At 39.9% G+C, this 20,645-nt stretch overlaps 1 long non-coding RNA gene across 1 annotated transcript; it reads left to right on the plus strand.

Annotated features, from left to right (window-relative positions):
- Positions 1–220: 220 nt before the first annotated feature.
- LOC109324824 lies at positions 221–2,178 on the plus strand. Its single transcript, XR_002105020.1, has 4 exons — positions 221–231; positions 1,419–1,430; positions 1,479–1,480; positions 2,088–2,178. It is a non-coding gene; the product is annotated as an uncharacterized LOC109324824 (long non-coding RNA).
- Positions 2,179–20,645: the final 18,467 nt, after the last annotated feature.

Raw genomic sequence — 20,645 nt, forward strand, 5'->3', positions numbered from 1 at the left:
TACCTTCAGGGGAGTCAGGGATTCTTTCAAGTGTCTCCATGGCTCCGTGACAACAAGGATATTTTTGGTGATATCCTTTATTGGACCAACTGAATAGTTGGGAGAGCTGTTAGATAAACTTTTGGGTAGAGAGCACCTTTCTGACTGGAGGCAGAGCACTTCGTGTCTGAAAGACTCTCCCAGCAATGAAGTTGGTCCATTAAAAGATATCATAAAAAGAACCTTGCCACAGTACCATAGCAAGGGGGCGGGGAGGGAGGGGGGACAGAAGTGGGGCGACTGCCCTGGGCACCAAAGTGAAGGGGTGCCAATAGGTGTTGCCCAGCCAGGGTGGGGCATGGGACAGAGCCACGAGCAGCTAGTTTGGGGGAGCATAGGGACAGGGGGAGGGTGGCTCCTGCTGCTGTGTGCACTACTGGGCAAGCACAGGGGGAGGCGTGTGCTCCGCAGATCTGTATGCAGGGCAAGGGTGGGCTGCTGCTGCAGGCTTTGCCTTGGGCACCAAACTTCCTTGCCACAGTACTGCCTTGCCTTGTACATTTCCTGGACTGTTATGGCTACAACAGTACTCCAGCCATAACTTATTCAAAATACGTTTTCTTCTCTTTCACCTCCAGGTGTCTCACTGAAGGCAAAATACAACTCTTCAACCTTACTACTAGTACCTTTGAGCAAGACAGAGCAATTCATCATTCCTTTTTGTTTTGCCTGCGAAGGGAGGCAAAGGTTTTGAGTGAATTGATTGTGGTGGCCTGTGCTAAACCCTCCAGGGTACAAGGGTTCCATAACTAATTTTGCTGAAGGAGTGTCCTTTGTTCAAGCGAGAACCATAAATGAGCTAGTATTAAGGTTAACTGCTTCTTGTTCCTAGCTCACAGCAGGAAAGTCCATACTGTACAGTGATTTATAAGAATCACTTCAAGATTTTTATAAATGCCTTCAGTTTCTATTTTGAATGGTCACTTGAAGACATAATAAACGAAAGAAATGTTACATAATTTGATAACACTTAATGATACCTCAAAAGGCAGCTGCAGCTGTGTAAGTGTTCTTGCTACTACATTATTAAGAATGAAAAAGCAAACATAATGCCTAAATAAAGAACAGGGTTGTATAAAATATAAGATTCAAACCTTGCTTCAACTCAGCTCTGGATTTCTTTATATATTTAGTTTTGCCTCTATTCATGATCCAAGTGTTGCATTTAAATATTTCATATTTCTGCTGTTTGCATCCCACACTCTACCTTGGTATCTATACATATTAAGGCAGATATTCACTTTTTATACCAAAATAAAATCATGTTTGTTGGGAAATACGATACTGCATTTGCCTGTCCCAGATGGACTGAGGTGACCAGATTGGGATTCATTTATTGCCACTGCCATGTGAGCTCTAAGTAACTTTGAGCAAGTCAGCTGAAGTCAGCTGTTTTCAAGAGAGGTAAGCTCTCATTTCAGCACCTAGTTTGCAAACAGACGTTGTATATCCCAGGATAAATCACTTAATTTTGGGAAGAAGTGCAGTCATACAGACACCCATGTCCATTGTCCTGGGACGAATCTTAAAAAAAGTTTTCCAGTTAAAAGGTAATAATAGTTTTCCCCAGGACATTGCAAAGTATGATTGTACAGTTATCTCAGGATTCCATCATTAAAATTGGCATTGCATTCAACTGCATCCTGACTGGGAGGGTGAAGTGTGTGTAAGCCAATTCTTGGATACTTTTGTTCTGAGAAAAACACAGGCAACAATTTATCCAAAAACAAGCGCATTGTCTGTTTCTAGCCTAAGCGATGTTAATTAAGGGCACAGACTGAAGTGCAGCTCCCTGCTGTAAGTGAGAACACTTTGCAGGAAGCATTCTGAGTTATAAAGATCCCCCAGACTAAACAGAAGTTCACTGTTGGTTCCACAGGGGCAGGGGGAAGGGGGTGGGAAATCTAGCTGCTGGCTGACTGTGCAGCCAGTTTCCCCCATCCCCTTCTCCTTCCCAGCCTGTTCCTGTTTTCAGAATGGGAGGGGAGAAAGAGAGCAGAGGGAGCTCATTCTAGGGGTTCCCCAGCTGGTGCTGGAGGGTAGGGTAGGACTCTAAGATCCCTTTCCACTTCTGTGCTAGTGAGAAGGTCATTTCCTATGCAGTAGGTGTGCTGGACATCTTTCCTCCCTAGATGCAGCACTTTGCATTTCTCCTTGTTAAATCACATTCTATTGTTTTCTGCCCATTTGTCCAACCTGTCCAAGCCTGCTTGTAGTTGTTCCCTGCCCTCCGGTGTGTCCACTTCTCTCCACAGTTTTGTATCATCTGCAAACTGGGACAAAGTACACTTCACTCCCTCGTCCTGGTCACTGATGAAGACATTGAAGAGTATCGGTCCAAGGACCGAGCCCTGCGGGACCCCACTGCCTACGTCCTTCCAGGTCAATACCGACCCATCCACTACCACTCTCTGAGTACGACCCTCTAGCCAATTTGACACCCACTAGGCTGTGTAATCATCCAAGTCACAGCCTCTTACCTTGTTCACCAGTATGGGGTGAGATACCGTACCGAAGGCCTTCCTGAAGTCTAGGTAAACGATATCTACTCCTACTTCTGCTTCCAGGTGCTTTGTAACCTGGTCATAAAAAGACCCTAGATTAGTCAGGCATGATCTACCTGCTACAAACCTGTGCTGGTTTCCCCTCAGCATAATTTTTCCTGCTGGGCTCTCACATATATGAACCTTAATAATCTTTTTGAAGACTTAATAATCTTTTCAAAGTTGCAAACACCCTTCCTTATTTTACAGTTCAGTAGGATGGAGGCAAATGGCTTTCTGTGGTAATCTGGGATTACATTATGGGAGAAAATGTGACAATCACTTTTTTCAGTGTCTGCCTAGAAATGTTGCAGAAACATTCTTCAAGAATATTTGTTTGAGTGAAAACTGAATTCACTTTGATGGAATCACAGGCTCCTTTGTTTTACTTTTTTGTTTTATTCAGGATTTTTCATACAAAATCACAAAATCATAGGGTTGGAAAGGACCTCATAGTTGTCTTGTTCAACTCCCTTTACAAATGCAGGCTGTGCTGTTCCCAACCATGCAGACAAATGTCTATCCACCATTTTTTGAAAACCTTTAGTGAAGGAGACTCCACAGCTTCTCCAAACTGCTTGCTTCATTGACCTACCAGTTAGGATTTCTGCTTATTTCCCTGACATTGAATCTAAAATTGCTTTATTGAAGTTTAAAACCACTGTGTTCTCCTCCTTGTGGCGAAGGAGAACAGTTGCTGTTATTCTTCTTTATGGCAAACTTAGAAATATTTGAAAATTGCTCTGTCCCCCTTCATCTCCTTTCCTCCAAACTAAACATTCCTTTTCTCTTCAAACTTCCCTTGTACATTTTAAATTATAACTCCTTTATCAGCTTTATTGATCACCTCACAGTACTCTCCAGTTTCTCTACCTATTTTTAAAAATATGGAACCAAGAATTGGACACTTTATTGAAGCTGAGATCTAATTAGTGTCATGTAAGCTGGTGCTATCATCTCCCAAATGTTGCATACAATACTTCTGTGAATGCCATGCAAAATTTCATTTGCTTTTTTGTTGTTGTTGACTGCATAACATTGTTTTGATCTATGTTCAGTTTGTGATTCACCCTAACCTCCAGAACCTTCTTGGCAGTGCTATTGCTTAGCAATGTCACCCAATCAGTATTTGTGGATTTGTTTTATTCTTCCCTAGGTCTAGCACCTTACATTGGTCTTAGTTTTATTTCATGCTGCTGTTTAGGGCCCAATTCTTTAATTTGTCAAGATCCTTTTGAATTCACATTGTGTCTTCCAAAGGTGTTTGCAACCCATCTCAGTTCATTGTCATCTGCAAATGTGATCAGTAAACTCTTTATTGCTCCATTCAAGTCATTATTAAAATGTTAAACACCACGAAGCTCAGAACAGACTCCTTCTCAACTTCATTTGAAACTTGCTGCCATTCTGACGCCAGTCCTTTCATAGTTACTTGCAAATGCAGTTTCGCCAATACCAGAACCAAACAGTATTTCTGTATACCTGCTGTGACAGTGTCATGAACTTTGTGGCAATATAGTTCTGGAAAATTCAGACTCCAGATGGCCAACTAGAACAACTAGAACTAACCCTTTCACAGACACTCTTAGCTTGCTGGCAGCATTTTTGCAACACAGCCTCTCCCTGAAGCCAACTTTAGGTCATGTTTCTGGAAAAAACCTTTTCCCCCTACATTCCACCTTTCCAAAACAAGGTATGTGTGTTATTTGTGGGCATGTTGTACAGATACAATGTCCTGTAGGGCAGGGGTAGCAAAAAGATACAACACCATCTCTTTACTCTTTGTAGGCACTGGCTGCAGTGCATCACTATAAGACAAAACAATCTTAGGGTTTCTTTATTTTAGGCTGACTGCCTATGGCCTATACAGACTGCAAGGCTAGTGTCTCAGGCTTGACCTTAGACCTTAAAGCTCATAAAAAATTCTTGGGCCAGCTTAACTGCTGTCATTGGGCAAACTGAGAGCTTTAATGTAGGTGGTTGGCAGGTTTGGATTTGGGTTGAAGCTATGAGGTGACTCTAAGTAGGCATAGCCTCAGTGGGCTGGTGAATCTGGTCCTTCAGTTTGAAAAGTTATCCTGAAAAAGTAGTAACATTGCCTTGCTCTTTGTCTGTGTATTGGGTCTGCTGGCTTAGCTCTTGGCTTCTGCTTGATAAGAAAGCAGTAGATTTTTATATTTGCTTTGCTGTAGTTTAGGTCATCTTCCTTGTCAAGAAGAATGATATAGGGAAAAATTTGAATTAAACTTGTCTGGCTCTACAGCCACTAGCTCAGCTCTGCTGACGTAAGAGTGAGTTTTGATAGACAGGGGCCAGAAAAGACATCATGACTTTTCCAGAACTGTCTGTAGCAAGTCTAAGGAAGAGGGCTGCTAATGAGTCTTTAGACAGGGTGGGGATACAACAGTTACATCAAATATTAATTAGCAAGCGGATCGGGGCAGTAGAATACTGAACCTGAAACAAATAACCTTACTGTAGTTATTTCCCTTCATTCATTGGCATACTCAGCTGCAATTTGAAGTGACACAACTGGCAGGATTGGTGTTCATTCATGTTAGGCATATAACTGGCTATTTGTGCTTTATTCATTTGTATTTTTGAAAGGGACTCTCACCATCCCATATACACACTGCTCAAAATAAGGAGTGATGTAAACAAGGTTTTGGGGAATGTGAAAGCTGGACAGTGTGATGAAGAAGTGAAAGAAAAACTGTCTCATTATATGGATTTTTTTTTATGATAGGCCAGTTGTGAGAAATTGTCACTGCAAATTATATACCTGCCAGTATTTAACAGTGCTTATGAACTCTTACTGAAGGAATTAGACCATCAGTTGCTGAGAACTAAAAAGGGAAAAACAGTTGACAATAATCCTTTTTCTACTCCTATTACACCTTTTTTAAAAGGATCTCACAGTACTTTATAAACAATAATGAATCAGATCTGAATATTTTACAGACAGACAAAAAGCTTAAATGGAGAATTTTCAAAGATTCAGACTTAGGCATAGAAAATCCATTTGAAAAGGTCAGTCTGGGCACTTACTTGAGACAGGGAACTGCCCATTGATGAGTATGAGAGGTATTTCTGCTCTTAAAAATTCCTCTGAGTTTAAAGTATGCAAAATGTTTGCAAGTTGGAATGAGCACTCCAGCAATGACATTATTTAAACCTCACTACTGCTATAAGTTCAAGAGTTCAATCACTGTTCTGCTCCTCTATTTTAAGATGGGAGTCAAAGCCAGGATTTATTGCCAGTTGGCCTCTTTTTTTGTCTTCTGGAGTCTTCTCTTTTGTAGTGTTTGCATACACTTGTCTTAGCAACCAGTTGATCCTCAGAGGGGAGCATCTGTTTCCTGGATTCTTGATGGGTGGGCACCTTGAGTGTACCCAGAAGGAGCAGAAGAGTGGAGAGGTTTAAATTTATGTGGAGTCTTGCTGTCATTTGAAGAGGATGTCAAATGCAAACCAAGTTACTCCTTATGTATATAAATGCTTATTTATAATTGTATAATTAGAGATTAAACTGAAGCTAGGATCTTTGCTAGATGAGGGTGGCTTCTCAAGGTTCTGGTTTTTCACAGGGGAAAGAATGCTTCATACTGCTTTCATGGCACCACGTCCAACACAGCTGTCATAGACGCTGCCTGAGATGTTGATTGGTCTTTGTTCTCAGCTTGTGCTAATTTGTTTTGGTGAGATGGGAGAATTTGTTATTTAAGCAGTCAGTACGTTTATCTCTGCTAACCGAGACTTGCAGAAGCCCTTGTCCCCTGCCTCTCCTGAAACCTTCAGGGGCTTTATTTAAGCAACTCCAGTTAAAAATTTCAGGGGCTTTTCTTTTCAATCTGGAGCCTAAAAACATCTGTGCTCCCAAAGAGAAATCAAAGATGCAGTGGCAGAGGCTGGGCTATGGCAGCTGCAGCCTGTTGCAGCTGCAGTGGTTGGACTGGCAGGGGCAGTAGCTGCCCTCTTGTGTCCTTGTTGCCAACCTCTCATTACACTACTGGTCCCCAGCTACCTTGGGTGGGATAAAGGGTGTCAGTTTGGTGAAACCAAATGTACCACTACCACATGCTCTGAGACACCTGCCCACAAAATGCTGCACCATATATCCTCTTTGCCTGAATCTGCCATATTCAGACTAGAGACTTGATGCTAAATTGATGCTCTGATCATTGAGTATATTGGAGTGGGAGTCTCTTTTTCTCTCTCTTTTACCTTCTCCTTTCCTCAGTCTTTTTCCCAAATTCCAAAAGGTCTCATTTTTGTTCCATATCCAAATTTCAGAAAATTGTGAGATTAAAGAGTTATTTCCCAGCTGGTCCAAATGTTACTGTTTCCAGCTAAAACTAATATGGACTGTTTCTTCTGTTCAGCGGTACTATTTTAAATGAATACTCCTATGCACTTATGGAGTGGGCTACAGCCCATTGGGAAAATATTTCATTGTACTGAAGAATCTAATTTATCTCAGCCTATTCATACAAATCCAATATTCTCATGCAAAAATATCATCTCCTGTTTTCATAACCATGGTAATTTAAAGTGCACATTATACTTTTATATTTTGTTTTAATTATAGACAGTCTGGAAGAATAAAATATTTATATTTGTACTGCCCTTCTTCCCTTTTTGTGCAACAGAGTGAATAAGTTAAGATGCTATAAATCTGTAATAAGATTAACCTTTCTAAACCTGTGGTTATATACATAGGATATATATTCGTAATTTTTTCTCATTAGAGCCAGTAAAGATCTATCATATAGTAAGAAAATAGGAGGCAAATGTTGGTCCCGAGTACTTTTCAAGCTAATACTCTCATTTGCAAAGGATATATACCTATTGCCTAGAAGATGCTGCTAAGAGACCATGCAAGCTCAATTGCGTTTTCATTAAATTTAGTCTTATTGGACAAGTTTGTTAAATTAATTTCTCTTCTAAATATAAAACTTCCTTATTCTTCACAATTTTGTGCAAGATCTCATTTTCCTCTTTTTCGTCTTGATTTCTTTGATTTCTAGAGAGAGATCTTATTTAATTGCCATTCAAGCTTCGTGTATAACCATATTGTCTCCTAGCATGATGGGTGAGTGACTAATATATGGCAAGTGCATCTGGGGATAATAAAAATGACCATTTGAAAATGATGGAAACACAGTACATAATGTTAATTCAGCAGCAAATAAATTCCATATACAGTGAATTATAAAAAGCAACCCTACCAACTTTGTATTAGCATGTTAAAACTTTATTTGTGCCTCTAAACCTTCAAGGTAGCTGCAATGACTTTGGTAGAGCTTTGCTGATTTACACCAGATAAATATTAGTCTCACTTTGCTGAAATGGTTATTAATTTTTTTGTAAATGTTTCAAATACCCAAAAATACAGTAACTAGGAACATATGACTGGGAGGGTCCTCCTGTGCCATCAAGTCCAAGTCTCTGCACTCTCAGGTAATCACTCACCAAAGGAATCCTCAAAATATTTATGCATTCTAGGCCTGTATAGAACATGCTTTCATTAATAATGGTATAAATGAGAAACAGTTTAATTAAATCAGTTAAATTAGCTGGAGAAAAGCAGCAATTTGTAATAATATCCATCCATCCACTGTAAGAAACAATTGAAGCATTAATATCAGAAAAACCATGCTTTTCACCCTCAGAGTGACATGAATGCAATTACTTGTAGTGAGATCACTTTTTTCCATGGAGATATCACTGGGATGTAGTAGAAAAGCCAAAAAAAATCTGTAAACTTGACCACTTCAGAAGGGCAGCTCCCTAATTCTGCAGATATTTAGCTATATATTTCATGCTGTTCTTCTGGCTCACTCCTCTTTGGCAATACTAGTTTGAAAACAGCCAACCAATGCATAAGGAAAAAGGGTTCTCCCTGAAGAAGAAATCATAATCACTCAGTGCCTATGACTATAATAATGACAGAGTCTATGAGCTTTGTATGAAATGTCTCTGTGATGCAGTCTGCTGTGTACAATAGTTGTCAATACATATTCTACCTTTGAGGTAATTGGGCTAAAAATTACATTACAGTGATTACTCTAGCAAACCATCAGTCTGGTTCAGATGTGCCAATTTTTTCCAGCAGTAGTTAATTAACTATATTCTTCATTTATACAGGACCTTTCATCCAAAGGTCTTTGTCCTTTTACAACATTATAGGAGGTTCAAAATACCACTTTGAGGTACTGCTACAACTGTTTTACACAGGGATTGAGTTGCTTTAAAGACAGAAAGCGAGAGGTAGTACCAGCTCAGGAGTCAGTCTTCACTAGGTCCCCTGCTCTATCATTAAATATCCTTGATTTAGCTCTTTTTATGTTCCTATTTTGTATGGTCTCTCTCATCTACCAATATCTGTTCCACTATTTAGAACACAAAGCTATCAGCCTTTTTATTATTGTAATAATACCATTCTCAAAGCACACAGCACTTTTAGTTTCATGGCTTTCTCAGCACTAGAATTGAATGCCATCAATCAAGCTGTCAAATGCAGATATTGGTGTCTGATGTAAAGAAAATAACAACAACAACAAAATACTAGCAGCCTTTTCCTGGCTGCTAGTGCTGTCCTTAAACATTGTTTTTCCACTTTCCAAGGAATGGAAGAGTTAATTTTGCCAGTGTCCAGGTTTTTAACCCACTATTTCTGGAATTAACCCCATTAACTATGTGTGGATAAAGCATAATAGGCCAAATTCACCTAACTCTCAATGGCTGGTTTTTTCTGACAAAGGACTAGAGAATTTGACCTGATTATAATAGGTACTTTAATACATTTAATAAGTATATTTAAGAGATAAATGTGATATTATTACACTCATTATGGAATAGCATTTTACCTCACCACACAGGCCAAAGTACAAAGTATTTTTAGAAATAATTTATTTCTTGGAAAACACCACTTTCTACAGAAAGGCTATGCTTTTAAACTCTTCTTGATATGTTGTCATCCATTTGTTTAATGGACACATCCTTAAACATCATATACAGGGTCATGCCATGAAAGAGGAAAGAAGGAGATTCTAGAATTATATGAACTGCTGCACTGGAGCTGAATGGTGCAGGAGATCCTTGCTATTTGCAGCTGCCTCCAGGGGAGAAGATGCCGCCGCCACCTCCCTCCCCGTCTCCGGCACTCACTCTGTTCCTGCCCTGCTCTATCCTCCCCCACTGCTGTCCCTGGCTCTGTCCTCCCCTGCCCTGTGCAGTGCTCCATGCCTGCTTATGCAGAGGCAGGAGCTTGGTGCAGCACCAGAGGGAGCTGCGGTGGCACTCACTCCGACGCACCCCGTTGGTGTGGTGCACCATGAATATTCAAATCTGAGAATAACAAGAGATTTCCTGTAGTTGATTTAATCCAGAGGTTGGCAATCCCTGCCACAAGTGCCAGAGCATGACACATATTTAGCTTCACATGCCATCCCCCAGGGTTGATAATGGGGGAGCCTTGAGGGGCCTAATCCTTCTTGTGGCCAGGGTTGAGCTACCCCTTCCCCGTCACCTGCCCCAAGGCATGCATACAGCTACTGTTGGCAATGAGCTGGGCCAGGGCTGTGCCAGGGCTCTGCAGGCTCCAGTGCAGCTGCTTGCACCCTGGGGTCTGTGGTGGGTGGCAGCAGCCTGCCCAGAGCCTGAGCTGTCTGTGGCAGGCAGCCAGGAGGCTGCAAGAGGCTGAGTTGGGTTCTGCAGTGTCCTGGCTTGGTTTGTTGTCAGCAGTGGGTGCATGCATGCCTCAGGGCAGATGGCAGGGAAGCGACTGGGGCTGTGCTGCCACAAAAAGGATTCAGGTTCTTGCAACTCCCCCACCACTTCTTCCCTGTACTAGATACTAGTTTCCCCTCCTCCCTGCCCCTCATCCTCCTTGCTTCTCCCTCCCTCTCTCCTTCCTTCCTGCCTGCCCTACCAGCTTCAGGGGCACTGTGTTGCTCCCCTTCTCCCCCTTCCCTGACAGACTGCTCCCTGCCCCATGCCAAATGAAAACTGGTAAGTAAATTTAGTACTCACTGTAAAAAGACAACATTTATGATTATTAACCATAATAATATGCAGTGCACCTAGCCAAGTCAGACATCTTTTTGTTTGCCTGGCATGCCAACATCTTACACATAGATGTCGTGGGTTTTTTTTGGCACTCTGCCCAAAAACATTGGCAACCTCTGATATAATCCAAGGTATGGTTTTTGATGGTGGCCAGTGTCAAGAGTTTCAAAGAAATCTGCAATATGATTCAAAATGAGGTATTCTGCCAATGGAAGAAACTCTTCTTTATCCTTGTGACAAGTACTTTTTTTTTATCTCCCTTATGAGTATTGCTATTCTTTCACTCTAACTGACACCATTCTCATTATTTATGTATTTCCAATTGTCTAATCTTCTGAAGTTTACTAAACCTTTATCTGTGTAAAAATATTGTGAGAATGAATTCCAGGGGTTGGTTATGCAATGTGCAAAACTAATGGTTTTAAATGATTTCTGTGTCATTCTGTGACTTCTTATTGTTGTATTGTGAGATGGGGAAGGAGTGCTCAGTATTATCCTCCTCACTGCACATTTTTACATACTTGTTGAATCACCTATTAGATTTTTCCTCTCTAAATAGAACAAATTTTCAAATTACTTTTCATAAAATATGTTTTGATGTCTGTACTTATTTTGGCAGATGCTGAGGATATGTTTATGATTAACTTGTACTTTAAACTATAAATGGCTGGTGGCACAAGTTGGTTTTTTGTACTTTTGACGTTGTATACAAGAAATATTTTGAAATTTTGGAGTCTGCAGTAACATCTTTCCTGCTTTCCCATACAATTTATGAGTCAGATGGAAACCAAGATAGGAAAACACTAACAGAAGCTAGATTTTGTTAATGTTCTACTCTATATATCCAGTTCAGATCATAAGTTGTTGTCTGTTGCTATTTCCTTTGTCTTGTCTAACTGTTCTGGAAAATCTGCAATAGTTATGAAAAAAGAAATGTATATATTTTATAATTGCCTTCCACATTATAATACCAAAATGTTTAGTTCTGAAGACTGGATTATTTTGAAAGCACAGTCTTCACCTTAGTTAAAAATATACCTAGTGTCTGTTGTTTGGTGAGCAGAATAATAATTCATTTTCCACTTATAATGCTGGCATTCAGGTGTCTATAACAATGGCAGGCTCTAGGCTAAAAAGACAGCCTTCAACAAGAGGAGAACCATTAAGCTTCAGTTTAATTGATTTTTTAATTGTTAGGAACGCAACAATTTATGCAGGGATAAAATAGGGTCACTAAATTTTAACTGCAAATTTAAGTAGAGATGTTTTAGCACAATTTAAAATTACACAGAAAAAACGAGCAGTTCTGTACATCATACATGCAGAGATGTCTTGAGGTCATCAAATTGTTTGGAAACAGAAAAAATCATGTGTTTTTGTAGATAATATAATGAACAAAAAATGATGAGACTTGTGCATGCCTCAGTCATATTAATTACATATGGAAAAGAATGTAAACGCATGTAGAGCATATTTAGACATGCAATTAATGTGATTGACTATGCTCCAGCTCAATTTGAGGCAAAGGAAACTAATGATGTTACCGTCTACACGTGATTTTAAGTGCAGTAATTTACTGAGGCATAGGATAATACCTGTGTCTGATGGGACCCATGTTTCCTTTAAACTGTGTGGTGTGCATGGTATATATCGCACAACAGAGCCTAGTATATAAAAAATTGGGGCATGGGTGATCCAGCCCTAAGGTTAGGGATAAGGATTAGTACCAGTAATTGAGCCAAGAGTCAGGAACTGAAGTCAGGGACCAGAAGCCAAGCCCAAAGGCCTAGAGATGGGCTTAGAGTCACAGGCTTCAATGCTGACCAGCATGAGTAATTCTGCAAGGTGCTGCCCTAAATATTTGGACTTTATTTTTTTAGCAGGTAATCTCCTACAGTGCCATGGCCTGTAGTTACCCCAGACATACTTGCAAAGGGTGTTTACACTCTGATCTAGACTAGGTGTCCTTTAGACTTCAGAATCTGACATAGAGATGCCAATTAAAACTGGGAAATAAGTTGGTTTGGAATTTTTTGCCAGAGCGGGATTTCATCAGAAAGTGCTGAGTTATCAAACTAAAAATATATCTCATGAAAGCACAAGTCTCCTTCCAACTGCCCCAGGGTTTGGATTTTCAGGGTTTGGGCTCTGAGGCTGCTCCACCATTTGGAGTGTCCTAGAGTTGGAAATTCCAGGGCTTCTGGGTCTCTGCCATGAAACTGGGAGACTGAAATCATTTGGATCTCTGGTTCCAGCTGGTACTTGGCTTCCAGTTTTGCAGGTCTGTAGTAGTAGTAGTAGGCAACCGTTGATCTGCTGGGTCATGGTGTATGCATAAAAGGTCTAGACAGGTGCCTGATTAATCTACCTGTATGGAGTCCTGCAAGCAGCACACCAAGACCTTTGATGCATACACCTAGGCAAGAATATGGATGACTGAAGGCTGCCCAAGACCTACTACCCCTCCCCCCCTTAGACCACTGAGATACAATCTAAAAGTCAAACCAAGTCCAGGCATTCAGTGCCTCGAACGATGTAGCTTCTGCCAGAGAGCAACAGAAAAGTACTGATGCTGACTGCCTGACACTTCAGTGGTGCCAAAATGTTTGGCCCTAGAGGCTGAGTGAATAGTGTGGGATCAGTCTGTGAGCCAGACCCAGTCTATGGATACAATCTTGTGCTCAGGGCTAAGGCCAGATTTGACATGTGCAGCTTGGACTGGGACCTGATGCAGCAGGTTGGGTTGGGGCTTTATCCAGTGCATGCAGCCAGCCCGGCCAGGACAAAATTCAGTGCATGAGGCCTGCCCAGTGTTAAACCTCAACCCTACATGAGGCCCAATGACTTGGGAATCCGACGAATCAATTGCCCATGGGATCCTGAAACTCATTAGCCAGAGCAGAGCAGGGGGCAAACACAAGCACACACTGCGTTCAACAGCTTTACTGAAGTGGAGGCAACTTTGGGCGGGTCCCCACCAAACTGAGGAGTGGCCCAGAAGATCAGTGGATTCATACATTTATACCTTCCAGTTTACACTCATTAGCATTAAACCATACCCAGTTTCCCCCTGTTATGCTCATGGCTCCGCCCCTGCATTAACATGGAATTGGCTATGCATTAGTCCATTACCATGAAACTTTCCACCCTGCCTGCATGAGGTAGTCACCCCTACTTCACCCTTACTGCACCCCTACTACCTTTGGTCACTTGCAGTTAATCATCTTAAAAGCCTACTTTTATATTTTCCCTCTTAATATATCATTGGTTTCCTCCCCTGTCTGGTTCAAGCTCGTCTACTTCACAACCAAATAGTCAAATGAGTAGGCAACTAATTAACCATTTAAAGCCCCTAAGTAAACAAACATGTAAAACAAACATTACACTTCTGCTAACTTTAGCATTGCGAGTCTTACGCTTAGTTAAATCTCCAACTTGGGCATAGGAAATGTATGTATCAGTTGCAACACCACGACCTTTCAGTGTTCAGGCTCAGCACAAATCAGCAAGGGAAAAGAGAGGAAGAAAGAGCAGATTGCAAACAGCAGGGGAAAAGGAGCGACAAAAAAGGGTGGGAAAAATGCAAGCATAAGTAAACAGTGCATCAGCTGCAAGACCAATGCAAGGGCTTACCATAAGTCAGCAGGAAAAAAGGGCTGGAAAATGCAAGAGACACAAGGTGGGAAAATGCAAGGGTTTACCATCCTAACACCCAGCATGGGACCTGATCCAGGGTACAGTGCTCATCTAGTGTGGGGCCTTATCTGGCATGAGGAGCCTGGACAACCCATGGCCTCAGCCCCACATGCTAGGCCACGATGACATGAGTGTTAATTGCCATTGCATCCCCACTGCCAAATTTCCAGACCTAGAGGAAGCCCAATGGGCTGGATGACGGGGCTCTACAGGCCAGAGTTAGAGCACCAATGGTCAAAAAACCTCAAGATAATCAAATGTAAGGAGAATCACAGTGGTAAGGTGGCTGGATAAGGTCAGTGGCCAGGAATAGAATCTGGGTCTCTTGATTCTCAGTCAGGTAGTGTACTCAACAGACCACAGTAAGTCTCTGCATTCTTTTTGGCAAAGAGAGTCCAGTCCAGCTCACGTAAGATTTTTTCTCACTGAGTTCAATGAATCAATGAATTTGAAGGGGCCAAGCTAAAAAGGTAATGGTACTTTTCTAGGCTCCACTTAGAACATGAACTCCACCCATCTGAATGACCTAAACGAGCCTTCACTTACAGTAGGTTATGGACATGTTCAAAATATGTTCATGCATTTTTTCTGGATTCCACTCAGTTGCTTGAGCTAGACTTCCTTTGGACTCTCCTAGACTCCAGAGACTTAACTCAGGAAAAAATCGGAGGTGGGTGGCGTCTCTCAGAAGTTACCCATTGATGGAACCACTGTGAGATGACAGTCATGATAAATGTGCACATCTGATCTTCCCTTTTATTCAAATATGAAATTCTTTATAACATACACAATTGTTATCACTGGGCCCCTGAGTTTACACCTCCTTAAGAAAAATGGGGCATTTTGCAACTCCTGGACCAATATATGGTTCGACGTTTCTTGCAAACTTAATATTAATCCTGATATCTTTGTTTTGTGAGTAGAACAGTTCTGAGATTCTCTTTACAACAATACAGGAAGAGATTTATTAAAGCAGAAAAAACAGAAAATCAAGATGCTAAACTGAGATACATATTTGTTATACAGCCACAAGTCAGATCAGTCCAAGCTCTGTAGCAAACATGTGACATTCTTTAAGTGAGGCATTTAAAAACCATGAATAGAAACATCTCTATTAAGTTCTTATAGCAGAAAATCTTGCTATCTCCATTTCATTTTAATCCTATTGGAAATATTTCTTTCAGCCCCAATTAATTGTCTGTAGAGCTACTATCCAACTGACACATTCTGTTTACCTTTTGCAGCAGTGTGGTAGCTCTTGACAAGCAATGCATGTCATGACTACAAGGAAGTGATCAATATCGGATGGTAGAAACACAAGGCTTGCTCTGACAACGGAAGTCAATGTGAGTTATAACCTTTAAATCCTTTGTGTGGTTCCACCATTTTCATTGCCTCAGACAGTGGGTATGATTTGTGATGTGGGAAAGGATATGCACCTGTAGATCTTAAGTCTTAACAAGCTAAGCTGTGAATGCCAAGCATAACTTGAATGCATAGGATCCACAGTATTGCGCTAATCTGAAATATGACTGGCATACTTGCTTCTTGTGGTTCTCAGTCATGTCATCTTATGCTATATACTCCTTTTCTCGCTATATTTTTTCCTGTTAGTCCTGCAGTGATAGCACAGGTAAAGCCACAGCTATGAGAGAGTGAATGAGATCCTATTCTAACTTGCATATCTCCTACACATTACTGTAATGCTAATGACACCACCTTGTGTGTTTGTGTGTACATATATTATGGCTTGGCTTTAAAAAAAAAATATATATATATAATTATTATGGCATGCATATATATTCTGAGAAGGCTGACACCACAGCTTTGTGAGCCCTACTGAGGCACCAGAGCCCCCTGTGAGATATGATGTATAGTGCTGAAGGAATGAAATTCCAGGCTGAATTTTCAGGAAGTCCTATTAGAAAAGATGGATTTTTTTAAATGGGTAAGTGGGAATTTTTATCTAAAAAACACCTAAATTACATTACAATTAAATCTCTTCATATCATTTAAATAAATCAGTTTTAGACCAGAATCACATTACATGTTTTAGCAGATGACCCTTTTTGATTATATTTTGGCACTGGAAGTCTGATAATACACTTGGCATTGTTGTATATCACTCCAATTGTCAGAGCTTCAATACTTGGCTTTGTTGTTTGCCTACGGATCGTCTTCTAGACGACTTGATTAAGAAGTCAGTTGGTCAGAAAGCCAAGTTAAACAAATGCTAAACTATATGTCCTTTAAAGATGTTATTGGAAGTTGATCCTGATGCATCATGATTAGAGACTTAACAAATTCATGAGTTTGCAAATTTTCATGGAAACTGAATTTGTTGGTCTCTGCAAAAGAGCTCAGGGACTGTGAAAAGGCAAAAAAAATCGACAGTGAGCAGGGAAAAAGAAAGAGTGCTGCAAAGACAGAAAAGGGCAGGAAGCCCTAGCATCCTGAAGCACAGGGGGAAGGAGAAGGGGAGAAAGGGAGGGGGAGTTTTTTGTGGCAGAGCGTGGTGGGTTCCCACACACCTCTGATTGGCTAAGGGGCCCCAGAAGTCCCGCCCTTTCCTGGGGATTGACAGATGTCTATCTGTCAATCTCTGGGGATGGGCACGTCTTCCAGAACCCCTCAGCCTGAGGGGGCCTGTCACACTCTGCAGCGAAAATGATGCACAGTGCCGTGCTCAGACCCCAAAACTGGGGGCAGCCACTCCAAATTCAGTAGGTCCCTAATCATGGTGCATGTTATCTTACAGTTGCAGTGCTGATATTCTATTAAACAGGTTTCTGTACAACATTTGGAAATGAACAGTTTTTAAGATAAAAAAGGAACTTTATAATCATTCAGTCTGACATCCTGCATTACACAAGTCAAAGAATCATCCTGAATTAATTACTGCTTCAAGTCTAATAGCTGCCATTCAATTAGGGTCTCTCTCTCTCTCTTAAATAAAATCTTGATTTCTAGATTGGTCTGGTGTTCCAATAATCAATTATCTTCACTCTTAAGAATCTTGGCTTTAGCTTGAATTTATCTTTAATTTCTATTTGTATTTTGTTATACTTTTGTCTGCTAGACCAAAGAGCCCTGCTTCTCACATAGGTACAATACTTGTAGGATGTGATCTAGTCATCCCTCAACTTTCCCTTTGATCAGGTGAATCTATTGAGCTCCCTAAGGAATGCATTTTCTACCCATACAATCATTTTTTAGTCTATTGTCAGAACTGTCTCCAGTTTTTTACATATTTCTTAAAGTGTGGAAACAAGGAATGGGTGATGTAGTCCTTTTGTGGTTGTATTAATACCAAATGCAGAGGTAACATAACCTCTGCTCACACTCAGTTTTTCCGTTTATAACTCAGAGATTACAGAGCACTTTGGGCCATAGAATATCTCTGGGAGCTTGTGTTTAATAGATAGTGCACCATGACGCCAAAGTCTTTTTCAGGGTAGGCTATAGGCCTCTACCCTGTAAGTCTGTACTTAGAGATGTACATACTAGAAGCAGCTAATCAAGCTGCACCCTGCTACTTGCACGGTGGTGCCTGAATGGAAACACAATTTGTCTGCAACAGTTAACTTTTAGGTGTATCTTTGGGAAAGAGGATTCTCAGGTGTATCTTCTGGCATGTGCACTGAAGAAAGAAAAGTTCATTGCCTTGATCTAAATACCATTGGATGTAATTAAACTCACAGTCATGATTATACAATATTTTTATGATCTATGCTACACATTCTTTTTATTAGACACATGGTCTTTCTCTTTTACAGTTTGGACTCATAATCCCTCTTCTTAGTCTGTATTTATAATGTTTTTAGTTGGAGCATAACTGTCAAGGAAAATAAGGAAAAAAACCCTCCAGTGTTCTGGACAAAGGGTCTTATTTTTCATGTATGTAAAAGTGGGGAAAGTTTATTACCTGGAAGTGTCTTATAATATTCCTTGACCTCTTGGAGTTTGCTTAGATACTGTTCCTGTGTGTTGCCATTGTACCAGTGCTACTGTTTGGTAAGCTGTTTATAGTCCATATGCAAATTTACTTTTAGATGTAGGATGACATTTAGGCCCTAATAAAGTTAATTGGACTTTTGACACCAACAGGAATAGGATTATTCTCTTAATGCTATTCTTGTACTTTGGAGATGTTTTGTTAATTTTGTAACAGTAAATACTTTAAATAACATAACAGAAACATTGAATTGAGAAAAATAAAGAGTTGAGTTCTAAAAGTCCATCTGTTTCTCTTATTTGTCTGTAGACACAAAGACCAAGACAGTTAATGTATGAAAAACACTAATAATCCAGCAACTAGTTTATACCAATACAAGACCACAATGCATGTCTGCCCAACACTGCTTTATTTTATGAACTGAAGAATGCATGTTGATTGAAATGTTATGCCAAAGTCCCTTTCAACAATTCAATTTCATAATATTGGAATAAGAATTAGAAGAGGGTAGAAATGGCATTTAAAACAGTGACTTCAGCTGAGAAAACACCCTCAAGAGTAAAAACAAATAAAGCAATAAGGAGTAATGATTGTTCTTTATGGAGCTGTAAAAATGTTGGATCGGTTATAATTGCTGTAAAATAAGTTCCAGGTACAATAGATTTGTTTCCATCATAAGGGTGAAAATGAATTGATTAAAAATGACAGAATATAAATTTCCCAATGGTTTGAATGGGACGTAGTATTTTCCCAGCAATTTCATAATGCATCTATTAAGATTATAATGCAGGAAACTAAGGCTATTGAGTCAAAACAAGAAGCATAGTTGAGAAGCAGATCAGTGCCACAATGTTGTGGCACAATACCATAAATAACATACTATAATTGTTCTTTACTCTGAAAGTTAAATTCAACCCCAAAATTTTACTGCAAGAGGAAAATTTCAGACTGCTCTGCAACATACAGAAAGAGACTCAATGAAGGCTATCTAAATTTAATAACAATTAAAATATTTAGACATTCTTTATAATGCTGGTTTAATAACATTTCTATCCCAAATATACTTGTCATTTTGAATCCTAGGCTACTTCTCTTGTTCATGCCATTCTTATACAAAGCAATAAAGGGAAAAGGATAAAGGTTCCAGTCAAGTAACATATTTAAGCATCTGAGTAGTTAGTCCCACTGATTTCACCGAGTCTACTTGTGCTTAAATTTATACACATTTAAGTGCTTTGCTGGCTTTGAGCCATAGGCATTATTAGTAGAGTTGGCAAGCCAGTCCATTCAACCTCAGTAAGCATCTGTTTTTCTTTCATTTAGAAAAGTTAGCAGCTGATATAGAATTCATTCCAGTCTCCACAGGCTATGGGACTGTCAAAGGAAACAATATACATTTTCAAAAATTAGTCTGACATTGTAAAAGTTCACCTTGACAAACTAGAAGCCAAATGAGTGGGGATCGATGCTAACAGGAGTGAAGAGATGGGTCAAACTGGATGATATAGAAAAGAGCATGTTTCAGATTCTGCAATCTAAAAATAAGCTATGCTTTATGACAATTTTAGAGCAACACACACTTTCACTTAAAAACAAGAAACCAACCAAGCTAAAACTGTGTGTATGTGTATCTCATGCTATATATAATTTTAATATCTAATATCATGTATCTATTTGTAGGTTATTAGAATACCAAATAACCTAATGCATTTATAATAAATAAATAAATATTAGCATGCCAAATGGATATTGGATAAAGTTAAATTAGAACCCAAATGATGAAGTGAACAATAAAAGTTACAATCACATGTATTCTACTGGATCATTTACCTCTTACTACAGCAAATAATTAAGGAAATTTCACTGAAATAGTAAAGATCATTTTTTATGGAATTAACAATACAGATACACACAATCAGCTTTAATACATAGTAAATGTGGACTGGTCACACAAAACACAGCTCTACTCTGTACCATGTAGCAAATCATTCAAATCCAAGGTAAAGTTTCTCCTTAAATAGATATATTCATTTATTAGATGGGAAAGTTTCTACCTGGGATTGATGTGTATCTGCTTCCATATTCAATTTTATGTTTGGCCTAGCCTTTTTCTCAATTGCAAACCAGCACGTCTCCACCTAATGGCTAGGCAGTAATGCTTACTGTGCATAGCTAGCTTGGAAGAGCTGGTTGTGTTTCCATTCCTTACTAAGAAGTAAATTTACTGACACTTAAAATATGGGATAAATTACTCCATAGTAATTGTGTCATTTGTCTGCACCCCAAAGGAGCAGGGTTCCAGTCCTGACTTCTTTAGGATTTGAGTATAGTTTATTATTTCT

The sequence above is a fragment of the Crocodylus porosus genome, unplaced genomic scaffold (genome assembly GCF_001723895.1).
Source record: "Crocodylus porosus isolate Cpor-Errol unplaced genomic scaffold, CroPor_comp1, whole genome shotgun sequence".
Taxonomy (NCBI): domain Eukaryota; kingdom Metazoa; phylum Chordata; order Crocodylia; family Crocodylidae; genus Crocodylus; species Crocodylus porosus.